A 16,918-nucleotide genomic window follows, 5' to 3' on the forward strand; every position below is an offset into this window, starting at 1 on the left:
AATGGGTACCTAAAACCAAACCTTGATCTATTGCAGGAGTTTGCTTCCGGTGGGGTGTCATGGTTGCTCGATAGTGGAGCAACAAATCATATGACCGGAAGCAAGGACTTAGTGGTGGATGTGCGTCCTTCTCCATCTATGCCCACCCATGTCCAATTCACCGATGCATCCTCTTCAAAGGTATTGGGATTTGGTAAGGTGGTTGTCTCTCAAGATTTATCTATTGAGAAGGTCATGCTTGTCGAGTCACTTGCCTACAATTTACTTTCGGTTCGTCAACTTGCAATTATGGGTTTTTCCACATTCTTTAATATTGACACTGTGGTCCTCCTAAGGAGCAAAACTCTTAAAGTAGCCTATGTTGGACATGTCGAGAATGGTCTTTATGTGGTGAACTTCTCAAAGCGACCCACTAAGACTGCGACATGTTTAATGGCTAAAGTTGACGTGGGCTGGCTTTGGCATCGCCGTTTAGCTCATGTCAATATGAGATCTTTGCAAAGTCTCCTGACAGGGGACCATGTTCGAGGACTAACAAATGTGAGCTTTGCTAAAGATCGTGTTTGCAGTGCCTGCATTAAAGGAAAGATTCATGAAACTGCTCATCGTCCAACGACTCTTATCTACACTAAGAGGCCATTGGAACTTCTCCATATGGATCTGTTTGGTCCTCCATCATTTGATAGTCTTGGAGGCAGAAAGTATTGCCTAGTGATTGTTGACGACTACTCAAGATATACCTAGGTATACTTCTTCAAAAAGAAGAGTGAGACTCAGCCAACGGTCATCAACTTTGCTAATGAAGGGCAACGTCAACATCAAGCAAAGATCTTGATGATTAGGAGTGACAACGGCACAAAGTTCAAGAACTACACCTTAGATGAGTTTCTAGGTGATGAGGGAATAAAGCACCAGTATTCTGCACCATATACCCCTTAGCAAAACGGCGTGGCAGAAAGGAAGAACCGGACCTTGGTAGACGCTGTAAGGACAATGATGGCAGAATTCAAATCTCCATATAACTTCTGGGCAGAGGCCATCAACACAGCATGGCATGCATCTAATCGGCTCTACATCCGCAAAGGCTTGAACAAGACTCCGTATGAGATTTTAACTGGAAACAAACCCAATCTCAAGTACTTCCGGGTATTCGGTTGTAAGTGTTTCATTCTCAAGAAAGGAGCACGGCTAGCTAAATTTGATTCTAGAACACATGAGCGTATCTTTGTTGGTTATGCTACAAACTCTCATGCTTACCGTGTCCTCAACAAGTCCACCGGACTAATTGAGGAGACGTGTAACGTAGAGTTTGATGAAAATAATGGCTCCCAAGTGGAGCAAAGTGGTCTTTGTGATGTAGGTGATGAAATTCCTCCCCAAGCCATAAGAAGAATGGGGATTGGTCAAATACTCCCCATTGAGGAACCCCTTGTGGCCGAAGGAGAAGGACAATGCTCTACTCAAGTGGAGCCATCACCCCCACAAGCCCCACACGCTTCCGATGAACAAAGAGAAGACCCTCAACAAGTTGAACAAGCTCAAGGTCAAGATAAATTGCCCAACAATGGTGATGTGTCCCATGATATTCAAGCACCACCCCAAGACTCCGAACCGCCTCATGATCAAGATCAAGTGCAACCCCGAGATTCAGACCAAGTAGAAGCACAAGATCAAGATCAAGAGCAACCACTAATACAAGAACAAGATGATCAGGAGACTGTCTCACAATTTCCGTCTGGAGCTCCAACAACCGGCTCAAGATGCAAGGGCAAGCAAAAGAAACAAGTCGATGCTCCCCCATTATCTAATGAAGAACTCTTGGATCGTCGAGCAGCCAAGAATGCGAACAAGCTGAGAGTCAAGTCACATCTTATGAAGAATGTACTTGGCAGTTTAAAAAGGGGAGTATCCACCCGTCAACAGCTTTGGAATTATTGTGAGCATCACGCGTTTGTCTCGTATTGTGAACCTCAACAGGTACAGGAAGCGCTCGATGATGAGGATTGGCTTATGGCCATGCACGAAGAACTAACAACTTCGAGCGCAACCAAGTCTGGGATTTAGTGCCTCGGCCAACGAAGGAACATAATGTCATCGGGACCAAATGGATATTCAAGAACAAGCAAGATGCCAATGGAATTGTGATTCGAAACAAGGCAAGATTGGTGGCTCAAGGCTACTCCCAAGTCGAGGGTATCGACTACGGTGAAACCTTTGCCCCTGTTGCTCGTCTATAATCTATTCGCATGTTACTTGCATTTGCTTCTCATCATAACTTCAAATTACAGCAAATGGATGTGAAAAGTGCTTTTCTTAATGGTCCTTTGAATGAGTTGGTCTATGTCAAACAACCCCCGGGATTCGAACATCCCAAGCTCCCCAATCATGTGTACAAACTTAATAAGGCACTCTATGGCCTTAAACAAGCCCCATGCGCGTGGTATGAGTATCTTACTGAGTTATTACAAGATCGTGGGTTTGAAATTGGGAAGATAGATCCCACTCTTTTTACTAAGAGGGTTAAAGGGGATTTGTTCATATGCCAACTATATGTTGATGATATTATCTTTGGCTCTCCTAACATTTCATTCAATGAAGAATTTGCTGCACTAATGACTGAGAAGTTTGAGATGTCCATGATGGGAGAGTTGAAGTTCTTCCTCGGGTTCGAGATTAGACAAGGTCTAGAAGGGACATTCATCAAACAAGCCAAGTACACTCAAGACATGCTCAAACGGTTCGAGCTCGAAGATGTCAAACCGGTCAAGTTCCCCATGCCAACAAGATGCAAGCTTGACAGTGATCCCAATGGTAAAGAAGTGGATCAAAAGGTATACCGCTCTATGATTGGATCCCTCCTTTACCTTTGTGCATCTAGACCGGATATTATGTTGAGTGTAGGGATATGTGCACAGTTTCAATCGCACCAAAAGAAAGTCATTACATGGCTGTTAAGCGAATCTTTCGATATTTGGCTCATACCCCAAACTTTGGCCTCTGGTATCCCAAAGGAGCAAACTTCAATCTAGTTGGCTATTCTGACTCAGATTGGGCAGGAGATTGTGTGGAGAGGAAGTCAACGTCTGGAGGATGCCAATTCCTTGGTCGCTCTTTGGTAAGTTGGTCTTCAAAGAAGCAGAATTGCGTCTCCTTATCATCCACCGAAGCTGAGTATGTGGCAGCTGCAAGTTGTTGTGCACAATTGCTATGGATGAGGCAGACTTTAAAGGATTATGGTGTCACTTGTGACAAAGTGCCTCTTCTATGTGACAATCAAAGCGCTATCAAGATTTCCCTCAACCCAGTGCAACATAGCAAAACCAAACATATTGATATTCGTCATCACTTCATTCGTGAACATATCAAGCTAGGTGATATTGAGGTTCACTTCATCAACACTGAAGAGCAACTTGCCGATATTTTTACTAAGCCTCTAGATGAAGCAAGGTTCCGGGAGTTAAGGCATGAGCTAAATATCATTGATTCAAGTAATGTGGATTGAAACTAGGCATATTGCACCTCACTTTGCATTCCATCTTGGTCTAGATGTAGGCATGGACATAGGGGGAGTGTTGTTCTTTCAATGAATTTTCCCTCCCCCCATTATGCATAAATCAATCTAGTCCTTCACTTTAGCCATTGTCAAATGACACTTGTGCTTCAAAGACGAGCATTGGTCATGAACCCAAGGATAATTCTTCGCGGTGTCATACCATTGTCTCAAACATAGGTGGCCTCGGCCACCGCCCCTCCATCCTTTCTTGCGTATAGAAGAAAGGATATACAATGACAAGTCAGTACATTTTCCTAGATGCTATCTATTTTTACTCACTTGTCATGTGCCCAAGTTCATCTCTTTTCCTTAGCCGCGTTGCGACATTTACAGCGGTACTACCGCCAGGGTAGCGGTACTACCGCCAGGACCCCAGCGGTACTACCGCCAGGGGTAGCGGTACTACCGCCAGGGGTAGCGGTACTACCGCCAGGACCCGAGCGGTACTACCGCCAGGACCCGAGCGGTACTACCGCTAGGGATAGCGGTACTACCGCCAGGATTCCCATCTAACATGACCGCCTAGGAAATTTTTAGGGCTGCCTCAAGGGGGAGCGGTACTACCGCCAGGGGGAGCGGTACTACCGCCAGGACCCCAGCGGTACTACCGCTGGCCCGTACCCCTTGGGCTATATAAAGGAGGGGGAGCCCGTTTTTCTCAACCCGTTTCTTCTTCCTCGCGGCTCCTCCCTCCCCTAGCCCGAAAACTCCCTGTTTGGATCTCGTTTCGTGGAGCTCCTTCTCCCCGTTGGTTTGGAAGGGTTTCTCCACCTCTCCTTCCTCCCTTCTTCTATTTGGTTGATGTTCTCGTTCTAGAGATAGGAGCATTGGGGATTGAATCCATATCTTTGATCTTATGGCTAGTTCTTGGGTGGCATGAAGGAGATATTTGAGGGGGGTATAGGTCCAATGGATTGTTGTTGATTATGTTGTCATGCCCTAGGATTTACTTGTTTTAGATCTAGCACTTGAACTTTGTTTCGATTAGATCTAAAACTTGCTCTCTCTTGCCTAGGCATGTACTTATTTCGTGTTACTAGTGTTCCTCATGTAAAGTAGGGCTGGGGTGGAGTTCTTCGTGTTCATATACAGCCCATGCCCTCGTAACGATTTTTATCTGTCAAATCTGAAAAGTCAAACCCCAGCGGTACTACCGCCAGGGGTAGCGGTACTACCGCTATGACCCCCAGCGGTACTACCGCCAGGGGTAGCGGTACTACCGCTAGGCCCCAGCGGTACTACCGCCAGGGGTGGCGGTACTACCGCCAGGAGCATTCACTGTGTATTCTTTTTATGAGCTTAGCAATGCGTGTTTATTTCTTGTGCGTTTTCAAGATTCGTTGCCTTGACTCTTTTTGTCGCCGCTTTTCGCTGTGTGTTCTATGTCACACGTGGCTCTCGCCGTTCGAACCCCCACGTGACACGCAGTCCAAGCAGTATCGCAACCAAGAGGCTCCCGAGGGGTCTGCCACCTCAGGTCTGCAACCCAAAAATCAGTCCTCCAAGAAGGTCGCGCACAAGGAGAAGAGGGTCTATGTCCGAACAATGTCCCCCAAGGATTTTCTGCAGTTTCGCACTCAGAACCACTATATTAACGAGAGGGCTGTGATCAAGGATGTTGACCATGTCTGGGCAAGGGATCAGTGCAGGATCTACCGTGATGTTGTCGCGCATTTCAAGAAAAACTATGTCTTCGTTCAGTGGATTGACCTAGCTCATCTTCAGCGGAACCTGGACTATTTCGGTGATGCCCTCTCTCTGATTGACAAACTGGGCATCAAGGATATCATCACTTACAAGACAGATTTTGATCCCACTGCTGTTGCTCAGTTCTATGTCACGGTCCACTTCTCTCCTGATGCTGAGCGCTCTATGGTGTGGATGACTGGGACTCAGAAGATGACCGGTACATGGCGTGATTTCATGCAATTCCTCAACATTGACGTCCAGGGAGCTGATACTCCACTTGGGTTGCGTCCTCATGCTGCAGCCCCCACCAATAGGCCCCCCGCAAAGGACAGATTGCAGAAGCTCTATGTGAGGAAGGGTGTGCTCCCCAAGCATCTGGACATCATGCACCGGATCCTTCGCAACACCCTCGTCCCTCGCATTGGTAACTTCGATGAGGTTCATGGTTCCTTGGCTGAGATGCTGCTCCTTTGTGAGGAGGCTATGTCTCAGGAATCTGCTCCTCTGGATATTTCTGATGTGATCTTCACGGAGCTATGGAACTGCATCATCATGCGTAAGGTTCCCATCTACGGGCCCTATCTGTTCGCATATATTCGCCATAAGTGGCAAGAGGCTTTTCCGGAGGAGGTGCTCTACGCTCAGTCAGACTACATTGTGCACGACCCGATCAAGCTCCGTGTCAAGGACAAATGGGCCAACCCATCCACTTCCTCTCAGCACATGGATACTGACACTGAAACTGCTGCTGACAGAGGAACCGCCTCTCAGTCCCGCTCCTCTGCCATGCCATCTTGGGCCATCAAACTGCAGGACAAGATGAAGACTCTATTCTGTATGCTGGCTAAGGGTCAGTACCAGACGCACGTGGCTCAGAAGGAGAGCCGCCAGAGGCATAAGCGTGTTCTCGGGACTCTTGATGTGGACATCTCCAGTGGCTCAGAGGAGGACATCACTCCAGAGGCTACTTGGTTGGAGGCTCAAGGATACCAGTGGTGTGGCGATGAGGCGGAAGAGGAGGAGCAGTCCGATCAGGAGGGGACCGATGAGTCTGGCGATGCTGAGGATGAGGAGTAGCTACCTGTGGCATTAGGTGTGCCCCCTTTTTTGGTGTCTTGTGCCAAAGGGGGAGAGAGTCTAGGAGCTGGATTTGCTTTCATATTCGAACTTTGCGTTGCTTTGCTTTATTTCGTGTGGTTTGCTTCGAACTTGGTTTGCTTCTGGTTTGCTATCTTTTGTGAGACATGAACTTATGTGTGATTTATTTCCATCATATGCTGTGAGTCATATGCCCCGTATTGTCATATATCTCTATCTTTTTGTTCTCATATTATTCTCTGTGCAAATCCGGTATTGTCATCAATCCACCAAAAAGGGGGAGATTGTTGGGGCATAGTTTATGCCTAAGTAATTTTGGTGATTGATGACAGTACCGTACAGGACTAACCGTGTGTGTTAAGGTTTCAGATAACACACGTCAACGGCACAAGACGACACGTCTCCTCATACATGGAACGGAAGCACGACGCTCTCTATGATTCTCTTTATTTGAGTCATAGGAAAGCCGTACTATTAAGAGGGGATCCGTAGTGGAAAGGTTTGGGTGGAATCTATCTTTGCACGCCCACACTTCACATTCTCCCTTTCCTTCATCTTTGGAGCGGCCCACGCCACTTTGTTTCTCGCATCTTTGCAAAATGGTCCCCAGCGGTAGTACCGCTGGCTCTAGCGGTAGTACTGCTGGATTGCTAGCGGTAGTACCGCTACAGCCAGCGGTAGTACCGCTAGCTAGCAGTAGTACCGCCCCTGGTCAACGGTAGTACCGCTCCAGGAGCTTTGTTCCACCTGCCTAGCGGTAGTTCGTGGACGGACCTTTTTGCGAAGACTTTCTTGGCGGTAGTAGTGCTTTTGCACTACCAAGGGGCCAGCGGTAGTACCGCTGGTGTCGGCGGTAGTACCGCTGGAGTCCGAGCGGTAGTACCGCTGCATCCAGCGGTAGTACCGCCAGGCGGCGGTAGTACCGCCCCTGTTCAGCGGTAGTACCGCTGGAGTGCCAGCGGTAGTACCGCTGCAGACAGCGGTAGTACCGCTGGAGCTCGGGCAGAGAGTGGGAAAACGGTCTGATTTTCCCCCCACTATATAAAGGGTTCTTCTAGCTGAGGAACTCTATCTCTTACCTCTCTAAGCTCCATTGTTGCGCCCCAAGCTCAAAAGTGCCCGATCTCTCTCCCTAGCCAATCAAACTTGTTGATTCTTTAGGGATTGGTTGAGAAGGCCTAGATCCACACTTCCACCATGAGAAAAGTTGATTCCCCCACCAATCCCTTGCGGATCTTGTTACTCTTGGGTGTTTGAGCATCCTAGACGGTTGAGGTCACCTCGAAGCCATATTCCATTGTGGTGAAGCTTCGTGGTCTAGTTGGGAGCCTCCAAGCTTTGTGTGGAGTTGCCCCAACCTTGTTTGTAAAGGTTCGGTCGCCGCCTTCAAGGGAACCTATAGTGGAATCACGGTACCTTGCATCGTGCGAGGGCGTGAGGAGAATATGGTGGCCTTAGTGGCTTTTTGGGGAGCATTGTGCCTCCACACCGCTCCAACGGAGACGTACTTCCTGTCAAAGGGAAGGAACTTCGGTAACACATCCTCGTCTCCATCGGTTCCACTTGTGGTTATCTCTATCCTTTACTTTGTATTTGCATATGCTTGTGACTATATCTTACTTGTCTTAATAACCCTCGTTGTTAGCTTCTTTAGAGTTCACCTCATTGTCGTATTATTTGTGAACCCGTATGTTGTTTACCTTAACTTGCTAAGATTATTTAAAAAGTGGTCGTTGTCTATTCACCCCCCCCCTCTAGCCAACCATATCGATCCTTTCAAATGTGAATATAAGCATTTTTGTGATGAATTGAGCATAACTACGAGCTTATGCAGACACACTATACATGGGAGTATTATGTATGATATAGTCATATTTGGCATGACAGTTCCATGCTCTACAATTTTAAAGCACCTGGATGGTTGTATGATGTATATGGATCTCTGCCTTGAGCTTTATAGTTTCTTTGGCGCACCCCATATGGGCGATATGAGAAATTTAAGGAGATTAGCACTATTAACAGAGAATGACACATCCACCATTCCCCTTACATTTTATTTGTGTTTTTTATTATTCATTAATTGTTATGGTTTAACTTGCTTCTTGTAGAACCCGGACACAGGAAATGGTTTTCCTGAAGAAATGTGTTGATTATGTTCTTGCGAAAGTTGAATGGTACTGACTGCATAAAATGTATTCCTTGAACTGCAGGGCTATATAGTCCTAAACATGCCATGGGCATTTGTACAATGGCTGGAGCAGGCAAAGATTGAAGAAGAGTAAGTAAAGACTGATATGCCCTTAAGGTTTAAATACTTTCAGTATGGTTTACTTTTAAACTTCCTGAAGGCACTTTATGATTTGGCATCCAGACATCCATGGTTAACCAAAAATAAGCGAAACAAGAGAAGTTGTTGTTGGTGTTTAGATGTAAGATGGGAACATATTTAGTCACATTCATGCATACATAACATGGATTTTTTTTCTCTGTGTGTCTTTATAATTGTTCTTTTCTGTTGAATATCACAGGTACATACTGATGGCAGAACCAGATCATATATTTGTGAAACCTTTACCAAATTTAGCTTTTGACAATGATCCACCAGCATTCCCCTTCTTTTACATTACACCATCCGAACATGAGAAAATCATCACGAAATACTATCCTGAAGAAAGGGGTCCTATCACGAATGTGAACCCTATTGGCTGTAGGTAATACTATCCTGTAATCATTAAGAAGGTAATTCACTGTAGTTGACCTGGCACCCTTTAGATTGCAGTCTCATGGATGATATGAAGCTGCATTCCATTTATTTGGTTTTGCATGACTTTGTGTTTCAGTTAGTCATTTTACTAGATCTAACTTAATTCTCGTTATAGGAGGAATGTTTAGACTCTGCTTGAGAAGATCGCTCCCACATGGATGAATGTGTCACTACAAATGAAAGAGGATCAAGAGACTGATAAGGCTTTTGGATGGGTTATGGAAATGTAGAATTATATTTTCTTGTGTGTGAATTTAATAAATACATTTTCTCATTGTTACTTTGTTATAAATCCAGTTTTTTTGTTGATTTTGTTTGGCTTCTAGGTATGCATATGATGTTGCCAGTGCATTGCGTGGGGTTCAACATATCCTTCGTAAAGATATCATGATCCAGGTAATGAAGCGGCTTATGATTTTCTGCCGCAAATATACTTACGCACTAAAAATAATATGCTTGATTGACATGATTAGAGTAGAGCTACTACCGACACCCCTTAAAAAATGCAGCCACCATTTGATAAGAAGCTCGGCAATACATTTATTATGCACTTCACCTATGGATGTGACTATACACTCAAGGTTTTTATCAGGGCCTACTATTCACAAGTCTGTGATTCTTTTTTATATAGATCTCATTCATATGAAATGAATATGATTGATGGTAGAAAGTAAAGGCCCCATTATTTTCTCTCTATTATGTTACTAATCATAAGGCTATCCGTTTGGTCTTTCGGCCATACCACAGGGTATTTGATAATATCTTGGGAAATAATTTCAGGGCGTACTGATATATGGGAAAATTGGTGAGTGGAGATTTGACAAAAGATCATACCAAGATAGGTCGCCGCCAAGAAATCTCACATTGGCCCCTCTAGGAGTGCCAGAAAGCGTGGTACGTTTACCAGCGAATAAATTGGAAAATTACGTAACAAGTTTTTTTATAATTTTTAAGATGCAGAGGTATTGTTTATGTGTTCAAATTTTACAAAAAAAAAACCAGTAGAGTTTCATATTTTGTAGAAGCATGTTATATTCAGCAAGTTATTTGTAAAACCGAAGTGAGAGAGAAGTGATATGGTAGTTAGGAGAAATTAGCAATAAGAAATCAAGTATTGCAACTTCTTTCAATTATATTATTCTTTGATAACTTGCAAAAAAAAATTATGCTTTGATAAATAAATTTCTAGCAATTTGGTTTCTACTAGAGCAAGTATGGTTTCGGCAAGGAAATTATGGAGCATCCAAGCAAGTTCTGATTTATACTGGATCTGACTAATTAAATGTCGTTAGTTGTTTACACTCTATTCATGGAATGAGAATTTGTTAATACTGATGTTCATAATATAATGCAAGGATATTGGCCCTCAAGTATCGATGATTTTTCAGTTTTTGTTTATTCCTCTGGCCTTGCAATATTCTTGTGATAAATGCGTGGAGTTGTTGTCTGTACATGTCATTTCTTCATGTGATAGTGTAGAGATCATGCTGCCCTAGAACAACTCCTGATGGAAAGTTCTTATTCTTCCTTACCTATATTGACCTAGAACAACTCCTGATAGGCAGGTGAATTTCTTGCCCTGAAAGTTTTGTTCTATTTAGTAGCATCCGGTGTTCAAAACAAATGTAAACTGGACAAGATACAATTTTAATTTCTTCTTTTTGGATGAGCTGCACACAAGTATGTGTATACCTTCTGCATGTTGCATGAAATGTTCCCACTCCATTGTAACCCTCAGTATTATAAGATTATTGATGATCTAAATTAGTTTGCTTAAATCTGCTTGTACGTTTAGGGTCTTTTGATTGCCTAATAATGCACCTGAAACACAACTTAAAAAATAGAATGCATGTGGAATTTCTCTCTATCAGCTAGCCATTTGGTTCTTTAATCCATCCATAGTTATATTTTTAATCCGTTTTTGTGCTTTAGCTATATTATTGATTTTTCTTATTTTCTGAATACAAGTCTTGTAACTTTTAGGACCACTACACATGAGTTTGAGCCATCGAATTGTACTGCTACCAATTTTGTGTCACTGTATCATTTTTATACTCTTGGTGTTCAACATGGCAAAGTTGGAATTTTTTTTAATTTCCCTTCTGGAGGTTTTTGCACTCTGTTCTATATTTTTTCATATAAGAATCACTTTAGCAGTACCATATCTAATACAATATGTAGCAGACGTAGAGTTATGCATTTCATAGAGACTACAATAATAAATTGGTGAAATTAGTTTGTTCTCTCATGTATGCTAGCTTAACTTCATCTGCTTTTTCAATTATATCACATTTTACCCCACTACTTGCGGCGTCAATTAACACACACATGTTTCTCTCAGAGCCAATATCGTCGCATTGTTACTGAGGACTTCTTGCCGCTTCCAAGCAAAGGACATACAGGGAAGGATGGGTGGTTAGTTTCTCTTAACTATTCTTGTCTTATTCTTGGAATACCAATGGATGGTCATTTCATTTTATGCCATTTTAAATACTAGCTTCACCTTTATGCTTTATTGATCCAACTTTGTCAGACTTGACTATTTCATATAACTTTTTCAAGTCTAATATTGTTATTTTTGAATGTGAAGGTACCCCCAAGCCACGGTGATGTGTTCCCCTCTTTGAACAACAGTGCAAAAATTGATACCTTACTGTCACAGGTGAGCACAAATGACTTAACCTTCTAAGTAGGTGAACAGATTAATTTGACAGATTGAATGGTCGCATACAACCTTAGTATCCAAATTTTGTTTTTGGACACAGATTAGTTTGCCCTTGTGATCGCATCTTCATAACATGTTTTATTTTTTAAGTTCACAAAAAATCTATGTACTGTATGCTTCTTATGACTTAAATTATAAGGTCGCAAACCAGTTACAACCTGTACTGATGTACATCATCTGTAGGGACTTGTTTAACAACAAAAGATAAATGAAGAGTTCACTTAAATTCTTAAAAAACTTCGATTACAGAATCCAAACGCTTTCGTATTATTGTCCTTACTATTTTGCCAATCTTCTCTCAGGGAAAGGAGTATGTCTTCGTGGTGAACTCAGACAACTGGGGTGCTATAGTTGACATCAGTATCCAAATATGATCAGATTTATTGATTTCCAATCTGGTTCTTTTACCTTTTTAGTGTTACTTTGTGTCATAAATAGGATCCTTAACAACCATCACAGAGATATTAAACCACCTGATCCATAACCATGTATTCCCTAACTAATCTACAGAACACTAAAACACATATTTACAGGTGATATATTTTGTTTTCTCGAATGTGATATAGTGATATGTATTCACATATTTACATGTGCATTGATGTATTTGTATAATTTTAATTCAAAAACCAAAAAATTATTCTAGAATAAGTTAAGTTTTGTGTTTATAATCATGCATCCACCTTGGAAAATACTTTTCCGTTCACGATGAATGAGTCTTTCATTGGGAAAGGCAGAGTCTCATTCTCAAGCCTCACGGGAGGGTGTAGGCACATTTTTTTCTCCCGTTGCAACGCACGGGCCTTTTTACCCATGTGACAATCTTTATAGAAGCTAAAAAAAATTATTGAAATTTGATACTATACAATAAAATTAGATATCATCGTAAATTTTAATCTCTCGCGAGACACAGGGATTGGAGGTTTCCTCTCGAGAAGATGGATGAGAGAGGATGACGATGAGATGTATTTATCTACCACTTTAGGACCATGAGATATCATATGTGCATAGTCTATTCCTCATGTCACATTACATTTTTCTTGATACGCACATTTTGTTATCCCGTGGCAACGCACGAGAGGGATCGCATACTTTTAGGAAACCAAGTAAAGAAAGAGCGGAGAGAAAACTGAAGTTATATTTGGTGTCGCCAAATAACAATAGTTGAGATTACCTTCAGGAAGAAATTCCAAAGTATATAAAAAAGCAAGGAGTATCAAGCGTGTAAAGTTATATATTTGGTACTATCCTTTGCAAAATATAAGTCATATTGGTTTTGTCTCAACCCAAACTTGTTTAAGTTTGAGTAACTTATTAGAAAAATAATATCATCCAGAAATTCAACTCGTCTCTTGAGAGCAGATGCTCCTGCCCATCAAATATGTTTCATTCAAATTTCAGCCATTTTTTAAAAATCTGGATGTCCTCATTGTCACACCCAAATGCTATCTGCAAATTTTTAGGAGAAAAGATTAAGCATGTTGACGTTTGAGGAAAATAAAATCAAACGTATAATGTTACCTCCAAATGGTATGCTTAATTTTGTTTTTTACCTACAAAGCTACGCTATCCTTTTTTGCATGAGAACTGTCAAGCACGCTTGTTAGACTAACATAGACATCCAAAAAGAAATATTTATTTTAAATTTAATTAGGTTTCTTCAATAAACATAACCCCACTGCATACGTCTCAGTTAACTAACAATACACTACAGAACAAAGAATACTCATGTATTCCCCAACTAATCTAAAAACCATTCGATCTTCACTAAAACTAATTTCTTAACACAATTAATGGCATAACAAGGCGCATGACGGCGAACGAATCATGTTGTGCTCACAATGGCAAAGAAGATGTCACGATAAGGCAAGCAATAACTGAGTTAGAAAGAACAGAACCCATCGCGTACTGAAAATTCTTTTGAGTGCGAGAGCACACCTGCTACACCCACAGCTCCCTAAAGCCAGAACGACCCTCCTCGTCCCTGTATGCTTCCTAAAGCCAGAACGACCCTCCTCGTCGATGCCAAATAAAACTATACTGTAAGAACTTATTTCTTAATGCACGTGATGATATTGATCTGATATCTTTGATGTTGATTTGTGTGAACTTAATTAACAAGTTGGAATTAGGAAAAACCTAATATAACATATGATGCGAGAAAATATATTCGAGTGACGTGAGGTGGTTGCGCCTATAGGGAAAGTACATGCAATGCTACACACACGAAGAGTCGCCACGCCCTCTAGAAAAGCTAGGGTTCCTTTGTCTCCTGTCGACACCGTCGGAGGTTTGCCTATTCTCCGATGGCCCTAGGGACATGGGACGACGGTAGATCCTCGCACTTTCTTGCGGGAGGGCTCCGCTTTAGATGTTTCTTTTTTATTTTGTTTGTGAATGTGTCCTGCTTAGGAAGACGAGATGATGGCGGTTCGCTGAAGATAGAATAAGATGCTTCCCGCCTAACCCTTGTTCTGATGGCGTGTCTCTTTAGAGAGCATTTGGAGGGGTGTCTCGATGTTTGCCTTTGATGGATCTACTCGGATCTGTTCTTTGTTCGTCTATGTTTATGTGTCTTCAGGTTGGATCCTTTCAATCTACGCATCGCTTCATCGGTGGTGGTTGTTGTTCTGGTGCGCTTGTCCTATGAAGCCTTAGAACAATGAGAAATTAAAAAAATGCACCTTATATTATGGATGTTTATAAAAAAACAAATACACCTTATATAAAGGAACGGAGGAAGTATTAATGAATATACATCATGTTGGATATACACTTTCAAATAAAAACAATTATTTGACTCATCTTTTTTTTTTGTTCCGTAACAACGTACGGGCATTCAACTAGTCGATCTAATAGATGGATAGATAGATGTGCCGCATGCCGCCTGCCGGTGCTTGGGTGCAAGTGCAACTGTTTAACGCTCATGCTGCGTTGCAAGTTATCTTGCACGCATGATGGGCCTCTTACTCTTGCTTGCAAAGGAAAACTTTGTTTTGTCACTTTAATTTTTGTTCATTTTGTTTATGGCATTCTAAAACTTGATATCTCACTTTTCCACTCTTAGCTTTTGAGAATACATCACAAATGTCATTTCGTGGCAAAATCAATAATTTTTTTACTTCACTTCTGCCACTCTTAGCTTTTCACAATGTATCACAATTATCACTCTAAAATTATTGTTTTTGTCACGGAATGGCAATTGTGATGTATTGTGACAAACAAAGCGTGGCAAAAGTGGAATGTAAAAATCTAGAGTAGTATAAGTAAAGTGGGTAAATACTGGAGTGGCAAAAACAAAGTTTTTCCTTCATGCAAAGGGCTCGGGGGTGGAGGGTCTAGCTTATTTTCCCAAGGTGGTTAGAGCATATCTAGTAGACCCTTAAAAACGTTTAAACCATTATAATTTTTACGTTTTAAGATTTTGGTCGAAAAAATGTGCAAAATAAAAATGGTAAAAGTGGTCCAACCTGTAATTTTATTAAAGGACACTGACAATCTACATCCGAGACCCTTATATTTGAAGGCTGAAAGGCCGAACCGAGGATGCCCCATATAGCGATCAAACCTCGTCAGAGCAAACACGCTCTCGCGGAATTTGGCGGAATCCGCCAAAAACTCGCCAGAATTCATCATCACACACCAGAAAAGACCGCTGGACAGCGAAATCGATCGTCGCCGGTTTTGAATTGGATGAAATCGACCTTGTCGTGGCCTCCCGTGACCTTAGCTTGGCCGTTAGAATCCGCCCGACGCGACCGAAAAAGGGGCACGGCTCGGCCGGCGGGCGATGGGGTGTGGCCTACAGGCAACGGGGCATGACAAGCGGGGCTAGGCAGGGCCAGCGTGGCGACGGGGCGCGGTGCGGCCAGCTGGGGGAAGGGGCGGTGCCGGCCGGGCTAGAGGAAGGAGTTCTTATCCCAGTTTTACAGTTTATTTTTACAGTATCTGTTCAGCTATAGCTGAAATAAACCCTTAAAATACCTTTTTTTTAACCCTTATCTCAGTTTTACATTTTATCGTTTTAACAGGTCTGCTAGAGATGTTCTTTGAGCATCTTTAATGTGGATCCCTAAAATGGATAAAGTGTTTGTCTATGGATGCTTTTGGGGACAATGATACGGAAAGGTGGTCATCCAACTGTGTCCACATATATTTTGAAGTGAATTTGAACAAGCCAAACGATTTTCATATAAACCAGACCGAATTCATTATATTCTTGACATATTTCAAATAAGGCAAGAATATGTCACTTATTTTAACCAGATTTAAATCTTCGCCTGCCACGGGGGCATCCGTGTTCCACGTCGTGTCTTTTCATGTACGACAAGCTCAACGGTCGTGAGCCTCGGGAAGTGAAGCCATACGAGGGGAAGAATAAGTCATGACACACGGCCCATACGGGACACCATACATGGCCGCTTCTGTGTGCCAGCTCCTACATTTTCATGTTAGGGTCCATCGCGGGGACGGTGTTGGACCTGGATGGGCTAACCTCATGATCGTTGTGGCCGACGTGAACCATGCGGGCGTCATGCGCCTCTTCCTCCTCTTCGTCTTCCATTGCGTTGATATCCATTAACAAGGGTTCCCTTTCTCGACGAAAGATGCGCAGCCGCCATCACTGGCGGCGGATGTCACGACCGTTGCGGATGTCCTCGTACAACGTCTGTTGTTCACCCAAAAAGTCCAAATCGTCTATTGCCATGGTCGTAATGGCATTCCCCTTCACCTGCTCGCAAACAATTTGCCCCTCCGTGAGCTTGGGGTTGTAGCATTGATCCTCCCACGCCTGCCAGAATGTCGATGTCGGATGCTCTTTCGCCATTACAACATTGAGTTGTGCCCGCACCTAGTCCATGATTATGTCCCCATGGACTGGTGAAGACGATGGTGCCGGCTCGTCGTCATACACCTTGTCTATCATCTTGTCGTCATCCCTGACCTCCAACGAGTTCGCCGGCATAAAAACCTCTCTCTATATCACACATCGGGCTGACTAGTCGGTCGTAATGTCGGCCATCTTATTCTTCTGCTCCATTGAAAGTCTACCCCACATAGCTCTACAACTTGCAGCCATGGAAGAGGTGGT

General features: G+C 42.9%; 1 pseudogene; it reads left to right on the forward strand.

Annotated features, from left to right (window-relative positions):
• Positions 1-8,553: 8,553 nt before the first annotated feature.
• On the forward strand, positions 8,554-12,203 carry LOC123428834 (annotated as a pseudogene).
• Positions 12,204-16,918: the final 4,715 nt, after the last annotated feature.

The sequence above is a fragment of the Hordeum vulgare genome, chromosome 2H (assembly GCF_904849725.1).
Source record: "Hordeum vulgare subsp. vulgare chromosome 2H, MorexV3_pseudomolecules_assembly, whole genome shotgun sequence".
NCBI classification, from domain to species: Eukaryota; Viridiplantae; Streptophyta; class Magnoliopsida; order Poales; family Poaceae; genus Hordeum; species Hordeum vulgare.